The sequence below is a fragment of the Argiope bruennichi genome, chromosome 9 (genome assembly GCF_947563725.1).
Source record: "Argiope bruennichi chromosome 9, qqArgBrue1.1, whole genome shotgun sequence".
In the NCBI taxonomy this organism is placed as follows: Eukaryota; Metazoa; Arthropoda; class Arachnida; order Araneae; family Araneidae; genus Argiope; species Argiope bruennichi.
Window position 1 is genome coordinate 72,986,457 of NC_079159.1, and position 27,072 is coordinate 73,013,528.

Genomic DNA, 27,072 nt, shown 5'->3' on the forward strand with positions numbered 1-27,072 from the left:
GCATTATAATAATTTATATGAAATAATAATTTGTACGAATCTGTAAATTAAACACTTATATCTGTGATATTTTTAATCTTTAATATAAGCATTTATGTTCTAAGCACATTAAATGTTGGCCATGATTTCTAAATATAAAAAAGTTTTTTTTAATAGAAGTTTAGTGGACAATAGTTAATTTTTCAATAGTTAAAAATTAGAAAATAATATCAATTCTAGAAATGCTAGGTATATACTATTAATGTTTTATAAAACGCGTTTTGTTATATTTCGAAGCTAGTTTTAACTGCTTTTCCACGATAAGTCTTGTAATTTCCAAGTCTTCCTAAGTCTTATTTATTCCCACTGTTAATTATAGAATAGTTTCCGAGTAAATAAATTGCTGTCTTGAGGTTAAGATGTTGCTTTCGAAAAGGATTCCGCCTAATGGAAATCATATTTTTCTCATAAATTTCGCAGAGTTTTCACAATATCCAAACCTCGATAGAGAAACATCAACAAAATCATCGTTGGGAAAAAGAGCGAAATGGCAACACATCCATGTGCTTCTTATGTGTGTTTATATATCTTGGTCCCATACAACTTCTTGCGCAAGTACTCTGTCAACAATCTTTGCAGACAAAGTGGATGTGTTGGAAGCCAATTCAAACAAAGTTAAGGGAGGTCTTTGCTCTGCGATTTGTGTGTGTTTGGGGGGGCAGGGAGAAAAGTTTTAGAAACTGGAGATCTTTTTGTTTGATTTTTGGTGTTGATTAATTTATTATGTCTGGCTGTTAAGTTTTTGTTAAAAGATTTATATGACAGGACGTTTATGATGTTTTCCTATGTAATAGAATGTTATTAAAGTATTACATATCTAAATTTATGTTTGAGATTGCAGTGCTGTTCCTCCCCTTCAGATGTTTTCCCTTTTATTTTTGTTTGTATAGAAGCAAAGCATTCATAGTTTTAAACCTTAAAGGAAGAAATTTAATTAATCTGCTGTTTAAATTTGCTTATAGTGTTTATAACCATGCATTTCTGTTGGTATTTTTTTAACTTTAAAGAGCCTTTTAATAATGAATAATTTAATATGTGAAGAGCAAAGGTTGAGATTTGAAAGCATTAAATCTTGTTTTGTAAATTGAAAGGCCTTTGTCGATAGGAGCAAGTTTTTTTTTTTTCCTTTTCAGTAAAGTTAATTTTAGCTTAGATTTTTAGTTAAAGTTTTTTAGTACGCCAGAAAATCGAATGAAATATTAAATTCAAAAGGGTTTTAATTTTTATTGCAGTATTTTCTATAAATATTCACGTTGTATCAACGTGTTTTTTTTTTTTTTTTTTTCAGTAGGCTGTCGGTTTGCTTAAGTAATAAATATTTTGTTTTTTTAATACTAAATTTTTGGTACTTTTTTCGCAAACGTAAAGAAACAAAGTTATCGATTTAAAAAAGAAAAAAAAAATGTACTTTTAACCACTTGTATTAATCTTTCCTTCATTTACAGTTCCGCGAATTTTCGGGAGACGCTCATCATAGATTGAGAACTTCTGTCTGAGTAAATAACCTTCTAAATATTCTTTGTTCAGTTAAATAATCTGTTAATGAATAGACACACGTTTTTTGTTAAATAAATAATAACAGTATGATTGGGCTTTTTAATTTCTGAAAAATCTGTTTCATCTATGATATTGCTTTTTTGTGAACTATCAATGCGACTTAGTGCGCCTTGACTCGGTTGTTGTGTCTGAATCCCTAATCATAGATCTCCTATAATTTGGTTGTGCGCAAAATATTTAAGTGAGCAGTGTCTTTTATGAAATTTGATGGAATTAAAGATCTCATTCGATTAATATCTCTAATATAATTATTTTGTAATTAAATGATTCTGATCATCATACAATAATAGTACAACTAATGCAAACTTGATTGGAGCAAGAAACATTATTAACTTATTTGTGCTGATTTCAAAAATTTGAATCGTTTCCGAAATTGAATGAAGTATGAACATTTCAACATATACTAAGTATTTTATGGTGAACAAATTAGAAGCCGCACGAGGAAGCTGATGTGAAAAAAAGAAAATCACGCAAGTTCTGAAAAACTCAAAAATTATTATCGTAACGTCCCAGATGATGAGATGAACGCCTTGACCTGTGAACTTGTTGTGACTCTAGCGTAGGCAAGATGGTAGCAGATTGTGGTCGGCATTTAAAGGAACTCGGATACTACTTAGAATTATTAAATAGCGAGCTGCTTTTTATCTAACTTCGTAGAGTGTCAAATTAAATTATTTTTATTGATTGTTTAGTATTAGTAAATTCATTGGCAACGTTTAATTTCATAATTTTCTTTTGAGTTATTTCAAGCGTGACCAAATCAAATAAATTTTACTTTCTCGTATACTTAGTTTAAAGAAAGTATAGTAAATGCCAAAAAATTCGAACTCCAGATTTTGACGAATCTTCACATGTTAGAATCTTCACATGTTAAATGTATTGAGTTCACAAAATACATTTTTGAAAAAAGTTCGTCTGTCTGTTAAAGAAACTCAAAATTGCTTTGAGCTAGACGGTTGAAATTTGTTATATGATCTTTATACCAAATTAGTAGGTTTCTATCAAATTTTCAGTAAAACCTGTTCAGAGAAAATCCGTCTGTCCTCTGCTCGAATGTATTTTAACATAATTACAAAACGAAGAGAGGTAGATAGATAAAATTCGGTACATAGAATTAACATCTGTAGTATAGACACCAATCAAATTGTGAGCCAAATCTAACTACGAGTTGACTGTCTGTCAGTCTGTATTTTCAGAAACCTGTAAACGCGATAACTCAAACATACAATGACTTAATTAGATCAAATTAGTCATTGAATTTTGTGACTATGAAGTTTTGTGTGAAATCTTTATTTCAATCGATTGAGAAAAACGTATCTAAAGCACAGATTCATTTTTCGGATACTATTAACTGCATGCCAGGGATTAATCGCCAGATAACTCGCCAAGGATGACATGTTAGATTCAGTAAAAATTCTAAATTCACGCCAAAGGTTAATATTTCGTAACTATTGTGCGGCCAATGTCATACAAAGCGTTCTCTGGCATGACATTAGTTTGAGAGAAGGTTTTTGGGAGACCACTTTCGCTAATTTTATATATTAATTTGATTTTAGAATTAATAATAAATAATATTAAAATACGCATGAAGAAAAGACTGGTATTATGCATCTGTTTGGTTTATTGGCGAGATTTATATTATATAATCTTTAAGACTATGTCTTATTTATCGTTAAAAGACTCTAAGCTCCAAAAACTAGTTATTTGCCTTACTTTATTATAAAGGAATCCAATCCTTATTTTTGTACATTATCCTATGTATCGAGTCGTTATCATCAAAATGACCATTCCAATATAACAATGGCTTTGCAGCTCGAACCAGTTCATCCAAACTTCTTCAGATACTGATGATCTATTTTCATAGATGAAGAGGAAACGGATTTCGTTTGTCCTTCTCGTGCATAAATCCAGTTGCTGTCTGATGTTTTGAAAGGCGCATGCCGAAAAGAAATTTCCTAAATGCCCGGTGCGTTATCACGCATCGCCATGTCCATTGTGCTGTTGTGGCCAGATCGTGTCTGCCTGCGAGCTATTTCCAGCTCGAGAAAGATATTTCTAATGAAATAATCCTCCCTGCTGATGCCCTTCCATATACAAACTAGTTTCTATGCATGCTTGCTTTTTTTGTTTATTTCTTTTTCCCATTCCAAAGATGCAGAACTGAAACAAATAATAATAAATGTAAAAAAATGAATGGGAGGAAGAAGAAAAAAAATAAAAGGAAGGGTGGGAGGGGGATGGAAAGGAAAAACCAGCGCCTCTGCTTTTACCTGGCCCCTTCTCTGACGATAAGTGATAAAGACAAACGGCAATATGCAAAGTACTTCGTCAAGCCATCCTGTTTGGGCGCGAATTGGGGGTTGTGTTCCTCGCTTTTAGAAACGTCAACCCCTGTAATGGCCCACTCGTCAAATTCCTAATAAAACGATATGTATAAAAAAAGAAACAACAGCGACTTGATAAAAAAAAAGGAAAGAAATTTGAAAGCGGAATTTCTTTCTCGCCACTATGGAACTGAGTCGCAAATCGGTCTTGCTATAGAACTTCGCCATTTTGCAAAATTCTCTTCTTTTGCTTGCCCATTCCTACCCCTTTTGTTTAGAACCCTCCCCTCGTAAAAACGCTCATCCGTCGGGTTTTCGGAATATTTTATTTCATTTACGTCTGTCTGTGAGTTGATTTAAGTGTGTATTTGTTTTTCTGTTTTTGGATTTTTTTCTGTGCCATCGCTTTTCTTTGCCTTGAACTGAAGAGAGGAGTATTAGGGAGGGAGGAAAAAAGTTCAGGTCGCGAAGTGTTCCTATCCATCTTCGCGAATTTGTGCACCCTTTCACGTTTCCTGATTGGTGTGACGGCTGCCTACTTTTTTTTTCCAACACTGGCATTGTTATGGAATTTTGTGTACGAATACTCAATACGAATGGGAAATGCGCCCTTTATCTTTACGTTTTTTGCTGCTACCCGAAAAAGAGTACAAGAGAAGTCGTTTTGAATCCTCGTAAGTCTGCAATAAAAAGGGGGAATAAAATATTTGAAAATGCACGTCTCCCGAAATGGATTTCGAGTTTCTTCTGTTTTCCTAAATAGTCATTTCTCACCTCTCAAAATTCTTTTGTGATTTTTCTGTTTTCTCCACCTGTAAGTAACGATTTCTATAGCTGTTGAACTTTTATTTTAGTTCTTACCTCAATAACTATTTAATTTTTTGAAAGTTTGGTGTAATAGGAACATATATGCTTCACATACAGAGTTGTGTTTAGTTTATTCAAATATTGTAATTATTTGCATCAAATTTTCAAACGATAAAATGCAGGCGATCTTGGAGGTTGGGCGAATTGTAATGTAATATATTTACAATAAACATGTATTTTTATTATCTCAAGTACAATTCTTATCGTTATATTTATTTTTAAAAAGTAAATGCAGGATAATATGTATATTTTACACATCTTATATAGCTAAACAGTGTCGCAGTGCGAAAACATTTCTATTTTTCATGATTTATTTATCCAAATCATTTACTAATATTTTAGCCTGCATTCATTAGAACATAACACATAAAAAGGCATCTAATCGATGTTTTGCATTTATGAAGTGTTAAAATTTGTGAGCCATCATTCATGGCTTGCTGAGATATAGAAAGAAAATTTGACGTTAATCATTGGTGACGAGTTTAGATCTAAACCACTCCAACAAAATTCTAACATTTTCAAACACCAACAGTGATATCTCTTTTAACAATTAACTTGGTATCTTTTACATTAGAGATTACTTTTCAATGTTTAACCTTAATGGTTTGTTCTGGTTCTGAAAAGTTATTACAACCATGATTTTACTTAAATATAGAATTTTTAGATATTATTTATTATGCATTCTTTCACTTCATATTCTTTATTCTTTTGGTTGTCTATTTATTAATATAAATTTTTAATCCAATTCACTGACGTTTATGAAATATATTTGTTAGTAGCTGATAAATTCAGATTCAATACAAACAGATTAAATAAATTCAGATTTTTTTACAAACATAAATTCAGATTTTATGTTTCTCATATATACAAAAGAGGTATAGATTTATACATTCAGTTTTGTCTTTCCGAAAATTTGTTCATTGTATCCATCAAGGGCCGAAGCTATATTTAATCATTTGATTCCAGAGCCTCCTCCTTTTTTGGGGGGGATCCATTGATTTCCCTCCTCGACAAAGATACTGGCACAAGTCAGCCATCTCTCCTTTAGAAGCTATTTTTTCCGTGCGTGATACAGCGAAGGTTTCGCTGACAGACTGAGATATAAAGAACTCCCTCCCCCTATCATATAGCACCTTGGCTGACACCTTGCAGTGAGTCTGACCTGCTGGCGCAGGTTGTGCTGTGTAATTGAACCTTCGACGCTTCTGGAACTGCCACGGATTGTAACTGACGTCTTTAATAAGTATGACGCATCAGATGGCACGGAATTGCAAGGGGGTGGATTCCACTCCCCCTGTGCTGTTAAACTTGCCGGGGTCGATAAGACGAAATTTGAGTTCTCTGTCTCATGAGGAGCATTTGTTTTACTTAAAAATATTTACTATATATGTGTAGTTGGATTATAGTTATCCATTCAAATCTGAACATCTCATCCTATACCTTCATTCAAGTATCTCATCTTTGATAACTGCTGATATTGGAAGCTAGGAAGCAGGCATTAATGTGTTCTACAAAAGTATATCCTTCATCAACTAAACACTTTTCAAAGCAGAAAAAAAAAAAAAAAAAAAAAAAACCACCTCTATATGGTATTTTTTTTCTTCTTTTGAGATAATCGTTCCTTCCTCTTTTATTTATATGCAAGAAGTTTCATTTATGGCTTGTTTAGTTTATTTTTAATTGATTATAATAGAGTCCAAACAGAAATAAATCAAAATTCCGATATTACTAACAGCAGAGGACTTTTTTTACCTATTAATGAGCAATCAATATTTAAAAAATATGATGATATTCTTTATTCAAAAGAATGTCATACGAATTCAAGAAAATTGTAGACTCATTACATTTTGGGAAATTAACCCTTTGCACTCGGTATTAATAAATAATTAGTAATTCGAAGCATAATGCACCTAATACACAGATTTGTTTATTGCTTTGAAAACTAATTTATATCTTTTTACCATTCTGTAAGCGTTTTTAACAATCAAAATTGAAAAATAAATAAATAAAATGTCAAAATGATGCACCGCTTTGAATGGTGAGTGAGAGGTACCATCCGAGTGCAAAAGGTTAAATTTTTACCTTGTACTCCTAGACCAAAGATTATGATTTGTTGTATATTATATTTTATTTATGCTACTGGTATATTTTTAAGTTTTATTTTGAATGATATAAATTAAATAGTACACATTCCTTGATTAATATTTATTGTTTGTAGCAATAATATATATAATCTTATAGCAAAATTTTATTGAGTTTTTTATGATATCGCTTGTGATGAGAAAGCAGTAATCTTTGAAAAATAAAATTTAAACGGGTATTTATTGAAAAGTTTTTTTTAATTGACTTGTTTACCGAATTGAAGGTTAATAATTTTTTCAATTCAAAGAGATAGCGGGAACTTACTAGTCAGGCCATTGGAAATTGATTTTTTTAAAACTTATTTTCGTACTCAAAATTTCCACCTGCGAAACGCTTATTAACCGCCGCTTCCTTTCAAAGCCCCCGATTCTTATAGAAAGTCGGCCTTTGATCGCTTAATGTAGATCTAACCACTAATTTCATCCTTTTTCTATAGATTGTTTTCCAGAAAATCTCCGCCGCGATTAATCATCTCCTATACACAATCGATCACTGCTGTCAATGATCAACTACTGACAATCAAAGTTACCTTTCAGCATTTTTGGTTATTAAAATGGTGGATTATTACGTTTAGACTCCAAAAAAGGCCCTATAGGAAATTAAGAAAAGCGCTCCTCATTTATTGATTATATATATATATATATATTGCATGAAGATCGCCAAACCTATTTGATTGGCCATAAATGCAGGTATTCGTTTCCTCCGCTTCTCTGCATATATGCTTTTTTTCCCCCTTTTGTTATTAGTGCTGCCGAACGCATTAAAGCATGACGTTATAGCCAGATAAATATCTTGTCTCGACTTTTATAATATCAGATATAGCTTTCCATATGCAATCGCCTGCGAAACGGCGATTAACATTGAAGGAGGGGGAAAACAGGAAATATGATTGATGGCTGATGATCTGAAGACTCAGTTAATATGACCGGGATCTCTTTTGTTCTCTTGGGTAAGTCTATCTCCTGTGATTTCGAGCAATGGAATTAGATTGTTTAAACTTGTACCCGATTTGTTCTTTTGTGGTCTACGACTTCATGACTGGGATCAACATTGGTAAAGCGAAATTTAATTTTAATGCCGTCGAGTTAAATTTCTTAGTCTTTCTTTTTCACGTTTTCGAGACTGGTCTAACGGACCAGTGATTTGAAATGGGATGTTTCAGTCTTGTACAAACATGCAGTTTAAGCGAATTGTTGTTGTCATTCCTTTAAACACAATTAACCCGATATTTTAACCTTTGTTTTGCGAGGAACACAATTCAACGCTAGGAATAAATCAAGGACATACTTTTTCGTTTATTTTAGGTTCTTTATTTTCCTCCACTCTGTTCCTTTCTTCTTTCACTGCTTTTATGATTTCACGGCTCAAATTTCTTTGGTTTGGAAATTACATCATTGCATCTGACGTTCAATGCTATAAGGAAGTTATTTCAAAATCTATAAAACTTCATTGTTATTTCAAAGCCTTCTTTTGTATTTTCCCCAAAAATAACTTTTTTTGTAGATAAATAATTCGTTTGTGGATATTTTAGATCACTCTTTTTTCATTATTTTGCGATAGTGCGATTGTTTCATGTTTTTTCGTATTTTTAAACTCGTCCTTTTAATATATGTAATCGGATGATGAATGAATTTTCCTACCAAAGAGCACGGATATTGTATTCCAAAGCACATTTTGACATTTGAACATTTCCGCGTTCATAACCAGATTAAAGATGTTTAAGAATTCAGAATCAATTCGATTAAACACCTTCCTCGAAGTGAGTTCAAAAGACTGATAATTCACTGAATTGAGAAAAAGAAACCACAGCAACAAAGTGGACAGTTTACTTTTGATATACCGTATGTATAGTACATGTTTAAAAAAGAAAATTCTAGAGCAAAAGATACACTTCAAGCACTATTTTTAATTCGTTTATCATTTGTGAATCGCTCAATTTTACAATTGATTTTTTTTTAAGTTCAACTTTTTAGTTTTTATATCTTCAATAAGGATGTTAAGTTACACAAAAGATATTTGAAAAAGTTTTTAACCTTTGAGAATCATATTAAAAATTCGAGATATTTTTCATTTTTAAGCAGTATAAACTTACTTTCGTTTACCAAAGCGTTCTTAGTTATTATTTCTTGAAACAATATAAGCTTTATATTGTATATCATTCACTTGGTTTATTTAAAATTTTTTATTAGAAATTGGTTTCAGTACAAATCATAATCCCGGGAGCTGTTCGTTAAGTTTCATTCGCTTTTTGTATTATTGATTTGAAAGATATTTATTTCGATAATAGCATTTCTTTTAGCTATGCAAAAAAAAAAAAAAAAAATCTTCCTTCTAAGTATATATACTCAGCATAGTGTATCTGTTAGTGAAGAATAGATACAAATTCTACATTTTTTTTTGGCGGGAAAGGAGAGGGTGTAAGGTATGAAATTTTAAACTTGTCTGAATTTTTGTCTCTCTGACGTCAACTGAAAATTTATCCTTTTACATGGTACAATACATCACTTAGTAATACGTGAAATGAAATTTACATATCATTTACTGTATTAACATGGCATTTCTAATAACTTATTTGTATATTCATTGTTTAATTTTGCTCAATTTTAAAATTCTTGGAAGTTTTAAGTACGAATCCATATGGTTTGTGTATAGTGAGAGACGAAGGTTTCTCTTAAGTAAAAGTTTGATTTTGTTTTTCATCGGAAGGGCGGTGGAGAGAAGTGTAAAAAGAAACATTTCCGCATCTCTTGCACACCGGCGCGTTCTTGCTGAGTCCTGTAAATGCCCGTCGAGACGTTTTAATGGAATGCTCTTTGTCGCAGGCGCCTTTCGTGCTTCTCTTGCTGTGCCTGACCACCTCTGGCCTTCAAAAACAAAACCTTCTGGGAAGGAAAACTCTCGACTTGTGCACATTTTCCGGCAGAACTTAGAAACGGAAGCCCCGAACTCTTTTCAAACAGGCCTCAAGAATGAGCTCAGTGAAGCTGATATGAATTATTGCTAGAGGCTGGTTTATATTGCGAAGAGAAAAATTATCACTGCGAAAATTTTACACGTTTCTTAAGAAATCATTTGTCTTGGGCGAAACAACTCCGTCAAGGGAAGGAAAAGGGGAGGGAGACCTTTTATTACGTCGCAGGAAGTGTGCTCGGCGAGCAAATACCAAAAAGAAAGACTTGCCTTGGTGTCTGTTTGTCCCAACAGGGGGCGTTGGTGTCGCAGGAGCCCTAAATGGCGGGATTTCTTTGTTGTCTTCGTATTTGCCAGGAAAATTTTCCTGCTGACAATGGGGCTTTTGGTTTACACTGTCAGCGCAATTATTGTTCCAAGGCATTGTTTTGCTGTGTAATTAAAGCAGATGCTTTTCGTTCTTTGTTTTTACTTCCCAGCCTGTGAGAGGGACGGGACGGGGGTAGAAAAGGGTCTTTTGCGATTCTTTTAGAGAATTTTTCCCTCTTTGTGAAGCGTCTTGTTGACGCTGTTTTGAGTTGCTTGCTAATGGACACCCTCAACTTCTGGTTAGAACTATGTGGAAAACAATATTCTTGTTTGTTGGTAGATGATGAAAATGGTGATATTTGATTTAATATGTTTATGAGGAAAAATATAGGATATGACATATATCGTGGGGGGGGGGGGTGATGATAAAATTTTATGATGTCTGAAATTTTATTTTGGAAATACTGTGCAGAATTTATGTTTAAACAAATTCTGAAGGGGAAAAAAATGTTTAGAATAATTTAGTGCAAGTTAGATTAAGATAAATGGTTATGTTACGAGATAAATAAAGTAAATGATCTACCTCATCTAATGTTACTATGTCTTTGATATATTTACTAACTATAATTTTAAAATTTTAAAATAAAATGAATGCCCAGAAAACATCTTGCCGGCTCATTTGTGCTCTCTAAATAAAGCTTTTCTTCGACATCAACATTTCTTAAATTAGCTATTCAAATAAGCTTTCGCAATTAAATAGAAATAGCATTCACACTTAGGCTATGACATGAAAGCTGATAAAGTTGAAATGGCAGTTGTATTATAAAGGGGGTAAAGGAGCTGGGTGTTTTTATAATTCGCAGAGAATACACACACACACACACACAATACGGACTTAATTGAACCTTATATGAGGCTTGAAATTTCAAAGGGTGCAAGTTTTCATTAAAACCATCTTTAAATTGGGAGAAAAATGAATAAAATGCATATTTGTTTTTCTTTCAGTTGAAAGATTTTATCTTATTAAAATCTAGCTCCTAGAAATATTTTTAATTGAAGAAAAATTTTAATATTGCTTTAAATCGTATAAAATATCCTAGAATAAATTTCCTCACTCAAAAATATTAAAATTGTTGTTTAAAATAATTTTTTCATAGTTGGCTGACTTATATTTAATTTTTAAATATTTAGTCGGAATTTTGATGTAAATTAATAGTTACATTTTATTTCTTTTTATCTTCTTTCCTTGGTATTTTATGAATTTTTGTAATGCGGAAATGCGATCGTGAAATTTCATTCAAATGTTATTTATTCAAACTTGATTCGAATGGATGAATAAGGCATTCAAGTCTACAAGAAATTTTGCTTGAACGATTTGCTTTGTTTACAATTTTGCTTAAAGATTTATATTAAATGAACTGAACACGTACGAATTTTGCTATAGCTAAGTTTATTTGCTAAATTAAGTAGAGAGAAAATGTTGTAAAAATATGTAACAAGAGTTCTTTTCTGCATAGTGGTTTTTATCATACAAGTACTTTTATCGTTCAAAAAAAAAAAAAAAAACGTCTATTATTTGGAGAGGGGGGATAAAGAATAATCATAATCATTTATTCTTCAAATTTTTTTTTTAACTTATTGAAATATTTTATCTTTATGCTTCATTTGTACGATTTGAATCAGTTAAAAAGTGTGAAATACTTTCCCGAAAAGTATTATAAAATAATAAAATTTTTCTAGCATACCATGCTTTATATTTATTCATATGAATAATATTCCCCCGTTTCCGGATGTTATTCTAATGCAATCCTTTAATTTTCATCCATTTTCTACCACATTGCTTCATTTAAAACTTGAGGAAATGTTAACAAATTCTTTTAATTTCTTACGATCAATCTGTTACAGCTTTACAAGACATATTTCATAAACAGAATTTGTGTTGCAAATCATTTTTCCTAATTTAAAGACGAACTCATAGTGGGTTGATAATAGGATATAAAGATTTCGAATATAGAAAATTGGAACTATATATAACTTGCCTTGCTCATGTATCGTCTTCTAATAATAAATGATTGAAATACTATACTCTCCGAAACTGTATGCCTAGTAGTCATTAAAACAAAATATTAGAATAAACCAGAAGTTTTATTAAAGAAAGTAGTCATTTTTACGAAATATTGTTGAAAGTTTGAATGATGAAAATGTAATCTTAAATTAAATCCAGAATTTTATTCATTATTTTGTATGGCAGAAATGTTAGAGCATTAACTATAAATTTAATTCATTATTTCAAGAGACTAGTACTGTTTTGATTTCTTAAGCTTGTAATACCTGCCCTCATATTTTGCTTCGGTTGAAAATTACATCAGTAGCCTAAAACGACTATCTATTTGAAATCTGGTTCCGAGGTGTCTGAGTTTTCCTTCCCGAATGACGAGTAACAAGGTCGCAGTCGGGCCCCTTGTCTTTTTTTTTTTATTATTATTTTTATTTAATGCACTCCTAATGTTGAGGCGCTGTTATCGGTTTTTTTATTATTTCTTAGGCACCGAGCGTGTTGACGAAATCTCCAACCTTGACACTGCGAGTCCATTTCCTGATACTTTGATTCGTGTTCTTGTCGTCTAATGGCTATATTTAAAACATTGGTAGGCTCACTATTGAACTTCCATTAATTAGAGAACAGTCGGGAATGTGTGTGGCGTCGGAGGTTTTATGACCTCTTCTCCTAGAAAGTGTAGATTAGCGTTGTCGTGAGCTGTTTCGGAAAATGCAATCGTATTTTTTCTTCGGCAACAATGTCCTCTTGTCTTCTAAATAGTTGAAGAAAAAAAAGTTTGAAAAGATATACATATTAGCTACAGTTTTCAGATTTCTTCCTTTAGTTAAGGATGACTACCTATTAATTCACGACGTTAGATTTAAAATCGAGTATTGCTGGTAGTTTTTTTAATCAAAGTTCTCCGGAATCTTTAATTGGCATAATAGTTTGTTTGTAATTGTAAGGCTTTTCTGTTTTCACTACTTCAGTTTTATATTTTTCAGTCGTAAAGGTTGAAATTTATCTTCGTATTTAGTGGGGTTTTGATATTAGTTTGGGGAATGACAATATAAAATCTATTTCCAAGAAAATATATTCAATTTTCCATTAACAATATTGCAGTTTTTTACCGTTTCTACTTCAAGCTTAAATAATGGGATAATATATAAAATAACGTTCAGATTTCTATAAAATTGTTTCAATTCAGCAAAATAATTAAAGTTTATCCATTATTAATTTTAACCACAATACGAAATTCTTCCTTCAAAAAATTATCTTTCATAAAGACGTACCTATTAATTTTGAGACTTTAGATCTTTATAATAAATATATAAGTATTTATTATATTTCATCTTTTTAAATAAGTGTGCTCCTCATCTTTATTTTCGCTTTTAACCTCTGAATGCGCAGCATGCTGTATGCAAATTTAACATTGACACTATTTATTTCATCATCTAGAAAATCACCCGTTCCGCTTAAATCAGTGCAACTATATTTCAAATATATAAAAGACCTCTGATAATTCATGTAAGTGGTATCGACCGCTTGAAAAGTTAATCTCTTTTATGATTGTCAATTTTATACATGATATTTTAGCGATAAAACTTACCCCATATTCTGTATTCTGTCACATTCATACTTAGTAGCGGCTTATGTTTCATATCCATGTTACAAGTTTTAAATCCATAGGAGAAATAATTCCTTTTTTTTTTTTGTTTTTTTTTTTTTTTGTTGGAAAAGAAGAAATACAGTGGAGCCACAGCAAGATCTGATGACTCCGTCTTCCGCCTTCGGTTTTTCGTGACTGCTGTCTCTTGTGACATTTTGATAGGGCATAAATAAACAATAGGGAAGGCAATTGGCATCCACTTTTTTTTACAACTCCCATTACGAACCAATTACTTTACACATACGATGCAACACGAAATATTTTTTTAACGTTCATTTGCCTATCACTATTATTGTTATTGCTTATTTATAGACAAGAGACAGCGGTCGTTGTCACGAAGAATTTCTGCGACTCTAAATGAGTGCCACTCTTGCTAGACAGAGGGGCGGGCTTGAATAACGATTGCTAGTTTAAGAATCATTGTTATAGATAAGTAGTATTTTTTAAGGGCACTTTCCTTTTGTTAATTACATCTATGTACTTGTAAATAAATCGACGCTGTAACATTAAAAGTTTTAAAAAGTAGTTCACGCGTGGGTTCATTCAATTACTATGTATATGGGGTGCGATGGAAAACCTGATTCAAAACTATAATATTCACTCATTGTCTACCTTTGTTTTCAGTCTTGCCAGAAGAGCGTCGTGTACAATGAACTTTTCTCCACTTCACTCACCTTTTGTTACTTGCTGTTGGACCATAATAAATAAAAACGTAAGGCTGTTTTTCCAGTTTTAGAATTGGTAGCCCTCATTTTATTATTGATTTTAACTATAAATTTCAGTGCAATAAATTAGAGATAAAATTAATATCTTATTGTGTATCATCAGAAATATTTCGCACTTTTTTTTTCTCTTGTTCAGAACAGCATTCTGCAATTAAATTTCTAGAAATAGTTTCCCATCATCGGCTAATGCGGGTGCTTTCCCGAACTACTAGTAATTACACTTGCAGTCTGTTTAGCAGTTGTTCCGTCTCTCTTGAAGGAAGAGTCATCTTGCGTACCCTCTCGAAGATCTTGCTAAAGAGGGCAGCCAGACAGCGCGCGGAAGGCTGCAAATAGCACATACGTGTGAGGCTGCTGTCACCGACATGTGGGAGATGCATGATGGATTACTAACCCTTGTAACCAAGAGATCTCGTTAGCAGACCGAGGGGTAAAAATTCTGTGGCTTTTCGTCTTGGGTTAAGGAAAGGCCGTGGGATAGATGTAGAATGGGAGGCATGCTGGGAAGGAAAGAGGGGAACGCATGACACCAGTGGGACGGCTGTCCCACCGGATGGATTTACTTTGGATTTCTGAGCAATTCCACATTTCTTGCTTCTGGGCAGGATATGGTATGTTTTGAAGCAATTCGTTGGCTATGTTCTCTGCATTTAGGTTACTTTTTATTTATTCTGTTGTAACTGTAGTCGGTGATGGATAACGGCTCATATTCAAAACAAATTTATTAAAATTATGAGAAGTCTTCATACAGCAAGCAATTATTATTCTGCTGGTGAATATTTTTGTAAACTGTAAATTGTGTTTACGAAAGTTTATATATATACAAACTTTGTCATGGGATCAATTGCATCATAAAAGTATGAACTGAAATTTTAAATTCTTTTGATATATAAAAAATTCTTTAGGAATTTCTTCGAAAAAAAATCATTCATTCCATTTGTTTTACGATTATTTATCGTCTGTTGAAATACGCTTCGAGAAGTTTTATTCGTTGCAGAGTCTGCACCTTCCGTGGAAGATAAAATGAAGCGTAAAAACACTCCATCTGCAAGGCAAAACTATTTCATTTAGTACTAGTTCTTGGAGAATCCTTTTTCCTACTCTGGATCTGAATGAACTTGGAAGATGTGGCTGTCTTTTTCTGCTTTAGTTCTTTCTTCTAGTTTCCTCGTTACACGATATGGTACACGTGCCTTATCTGAGAAGGAGATTGGCCAGTGCCGCGATTTGACTTTATAATAACTCTTCCCGTCGTTTCTCTCCTTTTTACTCCTCTCCTCCCCCGATGGAACTGTTCTCGGAGTGGCTGTTTAGACGGTTTACCCCGAGTATCTAGCGGATACAGAGAAGAAAAGAAAAGCCTTAGCAGGCAGGCACACAAAAAAATGCAAAACCACCCGTTCGCAATCAAAACTCGAAAATGCCTCCTTCCTCCCACCCATGCGAAGTTTCTTTGCGGTGTATGTTGAGGGCACGCGAAATAAGACAAGACGAAGGGAGGGAGAATAAGATAGAGAAGAAGAAAAGAAAGGAAAAATAAAGAATTCCACTCTCTATTATTTGCCTAGGAGGACAACAAGAGCCCTAGCTCGCGATAACATGCAAAACAGATGAACCAGTAGAAAATCCTAATGGGTTTTCACTACCCCCACGCATTACCCCCCTCTAAGTCCAATTCTGTGGGACTAGCATATCAATGAGAAAGGAAAGCTATTGTTTCCTATGTAAACACGAACGGGAAATCCAGCAACCTTATCTGGGACTTCTTGTTTGTGTTAGCTCTCCTGTAAGGTCCCTTAGATTTTCTGTATCCTTATAGACCCGCGGAAGTATGTTTTTTATCCTTACCAACTCATCCTTTGTATCTTCTCTTTTTTTTCCCTCTGGCATGCTTATATATATGTGTGTGTATGCACCGGAGTATTAAACAGTTGATCTGTTTTTATCAGTAAATTACATTCAACCCTTTCTCCCTGCTCCGTCCGCCCTCTTATCGTGCCAGTCATTGCATTGATTGTCTAACCTTTACCTCCTCCCATAAAGGTGGGATTCTATCTCAAAAACGAACTGTTTTCAGATATGCGGATAGTTTTTTAGAATTTTTATTTCGTATTTTTGGTCGAATGGTGATAATATTACAGGAGATCGTTTTGTTTGAATGTTGTTGGCATTAAACTTATCAATTGTGTAAGTTTTCTGAATAATTTCCTTTGCAGTTGATCTGTAATTAATAGTAAAATGTTGAATCCTTGTAATTCAGTATTTTTTTTTATTTTAAATGGATTTTTAGTTAAACGTCTATTCAAAACTTTCAAAATTTTATTTATCAGATATTATAAGTTTTAAAAGCATTGATTCTAAATTTATAGATATCTGTGTAACGTGCAACTATTACTGTCCTGTAAGGCCCATTAACCTAGTAAAATGTGACTATTATTATCTTCTGAGATGCATTTGTAGATAGATTAATAATTTTTATTTATTATTATTTGAGGCTGGGCGAAGTACAGTGTTCCAAGTCTTATATTTATACAAGTACTTCCCATCTTACTATTATTATTTATTTAATATCAAATCGCCTAGTATCTTATCGTTTTTGTTTTTTTTCCTTCTCTCTTTTACTTCCCTTAGTGCATAACAAACACATAAGTTATTATTTGTTTAATGATATATCGGATTGTGCTTTGAACCTCGGAGGGAAGGGGGAGGGTCTTTCTTCATTTTCAGGCAGAATGTGTTATTTTTGATATAATTTACAATTCTAGTAGATAACCATGATCAAAAACCCAAGTAAGCCTTTCCTTATCACCGATTCTATGTCGGAAAAAAGAGACTTGCGAATGATGTTGGAGATTTAATACGGTCTTAGAAGAACTTTTCTTAAAATATAATTGTCCCAGCATATTTTTATTTGATTTTAATGTGATACGACAGCTCAGATTTAAACTATTAAATTTCCAGAAAGTTGATCCAAAGAGGCATGAAACGCTCTAAATGTCTATACTCCTCCGAAATAGTAATGAATTTAAGATGATTAGAAAGGGATTTAATTTTTAAAAATGCTAATAATATGAAGTATTGCATCTGTATGAAATGTTTATATTGTAAAATTTAGCGACATTATTCATGTAAAAACCTTTTGAAAAATAAACGATATTTGCAACTTTCGTGGACCGAAGAAAAACTTATTCTAAAAATGATGTTTTGTGATTTCAACTGGCATTATAGTAACATTTCTAGAAGAAAACGTTGAAAATAAAAATTTAAATTAACACTTTGTTTTAATTATTAAGTTTGAGCACATTTTCCGACACTCGACACTCGGGAATGCTAATATTTAACATTTTTCGAAAATCAACCGTCACTAAAAACTTATTTTATTTTCACCATTTTTTTTTTTTTTTTTTTTGATAATTATAATAGCATCTAAACTCACAAAACATTTTTAGAATAAGAAGAATAGGTTTTATCCCCTTTCCCCACGTCCCGGTGCGAGAATTCGGACTGATAGTTAAGTACTTAGTCATTTTTGGATTTTTTTTTTTTTTCTTGACCAAGATGAATTTTTCAAAAATTAATGCAGATATCAATCTAAAATCCTTACCAAGCATTTACTTCTGTTTAACACTTCTTTGAGGGCGATTTTTGTAATTCTATTTAAATTGAAAATATATAATATTTCTAAATTAAAGCCTTTAACATTTTTTTTTTCTTGAAATAATTAAGTTATCTTAAACATTCGACAGCCTTTGTCATATCTATAGCTTTAAGTTTTAACTTATTAATCGAAAATGAGCATAATAAATTTCATTAGTGCTCTTCCTTTAAAAATTTAGTAAAATATAATCAAGATCTATCCATTTATTTAAATCTTGATTACATTTTAGAGTTTCTTTTCATTTTCCCTTCCGTGACTGTTTAAAAATGATATAATTGTACTTATTGTTTGGCGCTGCATAGTCAACATCATGGTTGTAGCGCAAGAAAACCCCAAACAACAACTTTGACATTTAGAAGAAATCAGCTGGAAAGTGCATGCATTTCAAAATTAATAGTCAAAATGGTTTTTTTAATGTATTATTTGCATTTCTATATCCAAAGTACGTAATTTTATTGTCCTCGAATTTTTTAAAAGAAATACTTGCAAATCCTTGAATTTTTTCCTTCAATAAGAATGGAAACTCTTTAAATTGTTAGTAATATTGATCGTAATATTTTATACACCGATATATTTATGTGGCCAAATAAATTAAGTGAAAATGAATGCATAGGAATCACTGATTAAAAGAAAATATCGATATAGAACTTTTTAATCTAATACATTGAATTTTATTAACCCTCCCCTCTTTTCTCCCCGTTTAATTTCTTTTAAACGCTAAGTATTTTCTGAGGTATTCTTTTTTTCCTCTGTTTCAATTTGATCTAGATATAATATTAGATGAATAAAAATAAGTTGGAAGGCGAAAGCTGTGGACTGTCAATAAATCTTGTGGAAATCCTATTTGTAAACTTCTATCGTTTTGTAGTCGTTTCAATTCATTCGTGTCGCGTTTGATGCTGCGCGGAGAATGCCCGAAGCCTCATTGGGATCCAAATCACGCGCACAGAAGAATTGATTCCTTCTCTGCATTATCTTCATTTTTTTTTTTTTCATTCGCTCTTTTCAGACACCGTTGATGATAAACAAAAATATGATAATATATCCTTTACAATCGCAGAGGGTTTTATTTTATTTGTCTGTGGTTTTGTTCTTCGTTCTCTTCTTTTTTTATTCTTGCGCGTTTTATCGGTGAGTGCTCCCGCCCTCAAAACTGCACGATTCGCTCAAATGCATCGTAGCGTAATACGCAACTCCATGCCTAGAAACTTTTTTTCCCCCCTTCTTTCCCTTCTCTTTAATCTTTAGCCTCCAAATATATTTATAAGTGTTTGTTGTTATATTTTTCTCGGGAATTTTTGGAAAGTTGATGATGCGCGGTCTTCCAAAAAGATGCGCTCTTTTGTGAGAGATTCCTCGTTAAACTGAAAAATTTTTAGAGGGGGGAAAAATAAAACCAAAGGGGAAAACAATTTTCCCCTTTTTTTTTTTTTTTTTTTTTTCCAGAAGGGAACTTTAGATAGGGTGTTGGAAATTTTGTTTTATTGAATTGTTACCGTCTAGAAGTTTGCAAAAAGACATCACTGAAGTTTTTCATTTGAAACGACCAAATCACGCAATTATGTACCTGTATGATCCATATCTAAAATATAAGTTCGGTTTGTGTTAAGGTTGCTTTTTGTTTCAAAAGGCTTCCAATGTTTCTGTCGTTGTAGTGTTTACGTAATCTTAAAACAGTTTGGAGTAATAAATATAATTGTTTACTTTTAGACCATTCTTTAAATCTCGTTTTGTTTTCTTATTTTATCGTGCTGTTCTTGTGTTTCGATTTTATTATGATGCAAGCATATCAAACCACAACGACCAGCATTTGTGTTGTTTGTTGAAAATATAAATCATTGCAATTACAATGCTATTTTATTTATGATAATTATTATTATAGTTTTTATAGTGTTCCCCCTAATGTTTCTACGAAAAGTTAAAGGAAGTATTTTATTTTTTAAAAGCCAATACATTTTTTTCTCTGTGAATTCTAACTTGCCAAAGTTAATAGACATGAAAATGGACATGGGAATGGTTTCCTCAAAACTTTCCCGCGTACTCTCTGATAGTCTTGTCATGCTAGAGAACGCCTTGAATGATATTGACTTACAATAGTTAAGAAATATAAACTTTTGGCGGGAATTTAGCATTTTTATTTAATTTATAGTGTCATTCTTGGCGACTTATTTGGTGATTATTAGTCATTGCGACTTTGAGTTATCATATTTACATGTTTCTGAAAGTACAAACTACAGACGTTCAATCTTTTGTTGGATTTGGCTGAAACTTTTTCTGGTGTATAGATATAAAATCTGCGTACTGAATCTGATCTATTCAGATGTTTCCATTTTGTAATTATCGTGTTAACTTATATCCGAACAGATGGACATCCTCCGAGCAGATTTTACTCTAAATTTGATAAAAATCTGCAAATTTGGTGTAAAGATCGTATACCAATTTTCAACTATCTATCTCAAAGCATTTTTGATAGCTTGACTATAGTTTTTGAAATAGCATTTCTGTCTATTTGTCACTGACAGATAGATGGACAATTTCCAAAAATGAGTTTTTCGAGCTCAGGGTAGTGGTGATTCGTAAAAATCTCTTCTAATTTTTTGACCTTTTCTGTACTTTATTTATACTAAGTACACGAGAATGTAAAAATGTACATTAATTTTGGAAAATTATAATTAATATATCATTTTGTTACTTAATTCATTTTGTGTTATTACATATTAAGAAAGCTTCATTCTATTCTTACTTAAAGCAACTTCGATTCGACATTTGCTGAAGAGGCAAGAAATCTTTCAGGAACCCCGAAATATCACTGTTATACACTAACTTTCAAAATAGGAAAGTTTTCTAAAATCTTTTTGGAAATGTTGAATTCTGGATGGCAAATGTATGGACGGGAGAGTGTGTTCCCAGTATCGAATGAAGCACCCAGATGCTGATGTATCATGCAAGCGAAACCCGGGGTGTTTTCGATGCAGTCGTGGAAATTTCCAAATTCCGCAGGCCCCCTGGTGAAAAATAGCTCGCGGTTCTCTTTGGCTGCGAAAAATGTTTTCAGTTTTGTGGTAAAATGGAACATGTCGTTTCGAAGTTATAATTTTTACTCAAATCTTGCCATCTCCATTGTCGTATTTATTTTGTTTGGTATGATGGATTTGCAATTTTTTTTTTTTTTTTGAAAATTATTTTAGATTTTGCTTTGAAACTTGAGACCACACAACGAGTATCGTCATTCCATGTAACAATGTAAATTTTTCTGATGTTTCTTGTATATTGAAACTAATACAAATCAGTTTTGATTATTTTATAAAATTAGGGTGAGATCAAATTTGGCCTCGTTTAAAAATGTTCTTTTTAATGTTAATGTTTTTTTTTTTTTAAATTCTTTGCGGTTGGGGATGATTTTTAAAACCTTCCTTTATGCCGTATTTTCATATATAAACAAACAATAAACTACGCCTTACGTACAAAATGGCGTTTCACGCTGGATGTAGCTTCGATATTCCTTTTTAGAAAAAAAGTACCCTCTTAGCATATCTAAAATGATATTTCTTAAATATTTTATTTTCATTACAAATAGCAACATCTTAGCGCGGACTGTTAAAATGAAAGACAGCGTGTTAAACAAGACTTGAACGTTATCAATGTGCAGAAGAAATCTTGGTAGAAATTGCTTGATTTAGAGGAAAAGTATGTAAATGAATCTCGTTTGTCTTTATCTTATAAGCACTTTATTTTCGCTTGAAATTGCATAAAAAACAGATAGGATAGCACTATTTGCACTTTATTTTCATATTCTGTCTCTTCATTATTCATTTTTTATTTCTTTTAACGAAATCTTCATAAAAATGATAGCTTCCTTTAATCATTATCTACATGCATAATTTTGGCGACTTAATTTGGCGGCTTTGTATTTTCTTTTGAAACTTAAGATGAAAAGAATAGGACTCGGTTTTAAAAGAATAGGACTTATGAAAAGAATAGGAATCGGTTGTTTCCATTTGCCACTTATCTGACCAAACATTTCGAAAGGAGGAAAAGTTTCTCTTTCTTATTAGTATTTTAAATGCTTATGGAGTAATTGTAATTTTATTTTGTGCTATGTTTCTAAATTGCTTATTTAAATAATAAAAATGCGCATAAATTTTTTCCTGGTAACTGTGGAACTTAGAATGCTTTATTCATTTCACTATTATTTTTTAACTTTGTTTCAAAATAACTCATTTAAAAATTCATTGCAATGACTGGAAAAGTACGTTAACGATTAATGATTGTATTTTATGAAAGAGTTTGAATGATTTTTTTTATTGATGCTAGTAAAAATTTCAAAGATTTTTGAATGATGATTGATTTTTAAAATTTTAATAATTTTCTTAGAATATTTTATTGATTATCAGGTTGCGAAATGTAATTGTACATTTAAGCTTATAAATATGTATGAGGAATTCAGCTTGTGGTTAGTCTTCTTATATCGTTGTCACAGTCATAACATTTTTATGATTTAAATTATCGATTAATAAATTATTTTAGATGAGTATACTTTTTGCTGCTACTAGAGTATTTTCAATATTGTTTGGAACACGTGTCCTGTTGGATTAAAAAAAAATAAATAAAGCATATGCCATTGTTTATATAGAAAACTCGTGTTCGTATCGCTCGCCTTGTTTTAGACCCCTTTTCTCCCAAATGTCTAGTGCATATCGAATAAGCGAGGAATTTTAAAACTCGGTTAAAAATCTTCTACTGTCTGCTAATCGTGCGGGAATCTTTTCCTGTTGCCACAGAGCGAGTTTTGTATTATATTGTGCAACTATCTTTCCCGTATGTTGTGGAATGCCATTTGTTAAACGCCTCCGTTGCTTCCTGCATTTTGCTGGAAATTATTTAATTCGAGAACTGCTTAGAAGAATGCGAGCATGCCAGCCCACTCTCAAATTTTTGAATGCGGATTGGCGAGGGTGCGGAATTCAACATAACATTTCCAAAGGAGACACTGCTGCAGATTTTAGCTTTTTGATTCTGGAAAGCTGAGAGAGAATTTTAAAAATCTTGCGCTCCCTCCTCTCACTCTTTCCAGCATACCGAAAAGCCTGACATTTTCGAGATTCAAATACAGACTCGGTAGAAAATATTGCTTAGTTGTGATAATGCAATTCTTTGTTTGATCTTTCTAATGTACTGTTTGGTGTGATTGTGTTTCGGCATTGACGGTTAAGATTAAAATGTCTTTATAAATAAAAATGCTTAATTGTTAAAAATGATTTAAATTATTAAACAATGCAAAAAGTTTTTTTAGATATTGTTTGCCAACGGATTCTAAAACCTTCTACGTTTGTGCGCATGCGTTAGGATGAGTTTAATTCTTCAAAATAGGGGTGAGAGGAAATTTGAAAGGAAGAGAGTATTACATCTAAGAATGGGATTACTTGCCGGTTGGACAAAAAAGTGTCTAATAAGGCGGATATCAAGATCAAGAAATGACGAATTCCAGAAATGCGCTTATCCTTTCGCATGTGACCCCTTAGTGAAATAGAATCGTCGAAAAGTGGTCGTCTCGGGATACTGAAACAAACAGTAAATTCAAAGCTTTTTTAATTGTGCCAATTCAATGATGAATAATAATTTATATGTTATATAAATGTGCGACATTATCATGTGGCCAAGAGCGACAGAAAATAAAATAACATTTAACAAGAGTTAATAATTAAAAAGAAGAACTGTTTTTTATAGAATTAAGAGGTGTGAATTATTTGCTTCTTACTGTGTATCTGGCACAATTTATAATAAGAAATAAGTTTTATCTAAAACTGATAATAATATTTTTTGTGCTGATATTTAACGATAGGGATTTATCATTTATGTCTTTAATAGGAAATTAATTCGGCGATGATTTTATTGAAGATATGATGTATAATGTAAATCTTCTTTGATTAAAGTGTATCTTAACCCTTCTTTGCATGATGAGGGAAATTTCCATCATAACATTTAGTGCACAAAAAAATTGTACTCAAAACAATTGTACTGTTTTTGCTGGCGACTTTTTTCACGACTATTGCATACTAAGGTTCGAAGCTGTCAAAAGAAATCAAATGTCACAATCATTATTGCGAGTTTGAATTTGTCATTCCGCTGTTTGTTGTGGTTGGAAGAAATGTACGATTTCTTGAATATTTGTTTTATAACTAATCTGAGATTTTGCTGATAAAAGCGATAATGAGTGCAGAAATTTAGAAGAGAGAGAGAGACATTGAAGATTTTGTTCTAAGCTTAACATGTAAATTTGCATGGTAATGGATATTTCCATCTTACCGTTTTTCTAATTATTTTATACTATATATTTATACTAGGATTTTTTTAAAACATTTTTTTCTTTAATCGAGAGCTTGAATTATATCACTCTGATTTATTTCACAAAAAGAAAAGAAAAAAAAAAATGCAAAAAAGAATAAATTCAAAATTAGTTCTAGATGCTTTATAGTCTAAAAAATATTGCAAGAATGAGATTTCATAAGATTACTATAACATTCAACACCTGATTAATATGTTCTATTTTTAACTATGCCAATATATTTTTTAAATTTATTTGATGTGATTGATGTTTTTAGAATTGCACTTAGAATAGATTACCTTTCGCAACTGTCTGCGATCCACGTGATTTTTGTTCTAATATACCCGTGGCTTTTTCGAAATCTGCATTTGAGGTCGCTTCTAACTTCCAGTAAAACACAAACGTAATCTAATCACGAAACGCACTGTTGAATGGAAATAGTGTGCGGGAGGGAGTGGGAAAGGAAATAAAAATTTCCCGATGGTGAAATCGTCTGAAAATGTGTTACCCCATTTCCCCCCTGCCCTTCCGCTCTCCAACCTGTCTCCATCATCCCTTTGCTCCCCATCCTCGAATAGAGACGATCTCGAGAAACGATGAGAGAGGGGTGGAGGCAGGATTCCATTGAAAAGAGAGACCAAAGCAGACGATAAAAGCGGAGGCCACAAACGATTTTTAAAAGCGAATTTGAAGCCGTGAAGTGGGAGCCATTATCGGGCCTGGCATTAATGTCTCAAAAATGACAATATACATACATGAAGCCCGCTCTGCGACAGAGATCAATAGGACGAGGCTGATTTTTCTCGTGTGCCTTTTTCCTTCATTTTATTTTCCTTTTCTTTCGCTCTTATCTCTCCTCCAAAAACCCCTTGACTCTCCTCCGCCTCCCGTCACGTGATCGCTTTCTTCGTCCATCCATGCAAGTGCGGTCGGGCATATTGAATAGAGTTCTTCCCTTCCCAATATCCTCCCTCTCATAGTCATCTCTGTACATTAGGGGATTTGGAATTTCCTGCTATATCTCCATATGAATTTCTGCTAGAACTGTGCGTTACGCATTAATCGGAAGTGTGGAACGCTAAATCTGGATAAATAGTCATTTTGATAGAATTTGGGTGAGGGTACAACCAGTTAGCACCATTGGACACATTCTGTGCGCTCTACATATGGCCTAGATTTTGTTTTACTGCTTCTGTGGAATTGAATCCATGTTGTGTGCGACCAAAATGATCTACATTTTATTTGAAATCTACAAATGTTTTGTTTGGTTTTTAATCAAAGACATTAATTTATTTTCTTGGAATCTGTGTGTAGCATCGTTCCCCCTCCCCACTTCTGTTGCTCATTTGTCCAAACATCGAGACATTCTGTTAATATTTGAATTTCCCAAACGGCTGTTGAAATAACCAATCTGAAATACTGCTTTTTATAAAATAGCTTGCATGGTCTTCAGAGTTAGATTCAACTTTTAGATAAAGAAAATTTTAAATACAGAAAAATCTTCGAATTTCTTAAAGCGAAATTGGTCAAAAGTTCTTCATTTTTTCAGAAAATGCTCTTTTATTGCAGAATGCTGTTTATTGTATAGCTTTTTTTTAAATGCATTTGTTGTATCCGTTTACTCGATATTCCTTTTTATTTTAAAACTGAATTTTCATTTAAACGTAACGCCCAGCTCATTTTTGAGCATATTGTATATTAGAATATAATGAATTGTATGATAACGTACACATAATTTTTTAATATTTAAGTTTAAAACCAGATGCATGTATTTTTCTCGGCTCCTTTAATTACCTCAGAATTAAAAAAGATTGAATGCAATTTAAACAGTAAAATTATTTTCTACTTTTAAAATATTTACATTTTTGTTTTTGTAAATAAATATTGGTTGTTATCCAGCTATTCATTATAGTGCAAAATTTAAAGCACATTCAAGTTAATGTAGTACTTTCTTTTCTTCCCCTCCCCCCTTCACCTTCGAAATTTCAAAATTTTTCTCCTCTTGGGGTGGAAATATGGAGAGAGTGTATCGGCACAAGTGTCATCCCCCATTATTTAAGCACAGCGCAAAATTATAAAGATCGTTCCGAAATTGGTCTTTAGTTTCGCTGCGGGACTAAAACTGAACTAAACTTAAACCATAAATCTTAATCTAAATGTTTATACTTCAACATCAAAATAATTTTCGTATTTATAAGTGAAATATGTACTGGTTGAGAATAGGAATTGTCGTTTTAAATCTTAATTTCGTGGCTATATGCGCAAATAAATATTTTTTGTTTGCATTAAAGTTATTTATTTGCTTTCAAGGGATATTTTGGGCCATTTGCCGAATTCATTTAGTTTCCCTTCCTCCGAAACAATTATTCTTCACTCGCATATAATCATATTAGAAAAGTAAGTAAAGTTCTTAATTGTCTTCAGTTGACTGGGAAGAAATGGGATTTCATTTATTGCCTTTCAATTTAAACTACATAAATGTGGCCACTTGAGAAAACACAGTTAC

General features: G+C 32.3%; 1 protein-coding gene across 2 annotated transcripts in view; it reads left to right on the top strand.

Annotated features, from left to right (window-relative positions):
• The window catches only part of LOC129983799 (homeobox protein extradenticle-like), a 307,248-nt gene that overhangs the window by 126,154 nt on the left and 154,022 nt on the right, over positions 1 to 27,072 (top strand). The window lies entirely within an intron of this gene.